The sequence below is a fragment of the Arvicola amphibius genome, chromosome 4, assembly GCF_903992535.2.
Source record: "Arvicola amphibius chromosome 4, mArvAmp1.2, whole genome shotgun sequence".
Taxonomy (NCBI): Eukaryota; Metazoa; Chordata; class Mammalia; order Rodentia; family Cricetidae; genus Arvicola; species Arvicola amphibius.
Window position 1 is genome coordinate 69314191 of NC_052050.1, and position 613 is coordinate 69314803.

Genomic DNA, 613 nt, shown 5'->3' on the forward strand with positions numbered 1-613 from the left:
GCCCAGACTCTGCGCGCTCGGCCCCGCCTCCGCAAGCCACGTTAGTTATGGGCGGGACTTCAGTGCTGGCCCCGCCCCCGGGAGCTCCCTTCCCAGCGCTCAATTAGTCTCGCAACCCCCGCGCCAGCTCGCTTGTGGCCCACGCCGCGGTTAGCGGATGCTCTGCGCTGGGCCAGGGTCGTTCCTCACCCTTCGCCTCTCCCCCACCCACGGGATTTGGCACCCAGGAACTTGTCTCCGGGCCGCCCTGTTGAGTCTCAGGACTGAGACTGGACACGCCCAAGCAGGTTGCCCTCTCTGCTTAAAGCGTGACGCCCTGTGAGGGTAATGACTGGCACCTTGGAAGGACGCCCGCTTTTCCAGTCCGGTGTAGTAGCGCTCGGGGCCACTGCTGCGACCGACCACGGAGATCCCTAGAGATTCTTGCTAGGCCCAGGCAGGGTGAGCTTGACATATCGCTACACGAAGAGAATCTTGCAGTGGGCCGATAGGAAGAGGGTTGGGAGAAAAAAGGGTTTTGCTCCCAGATTCACAGTAGGCCTGCTGCAGAGGCTGGATTAAAGCAAGGCCTCCGGAGCTAGTACACTGAGTGACAGGTCCTCTGTGGTCATGG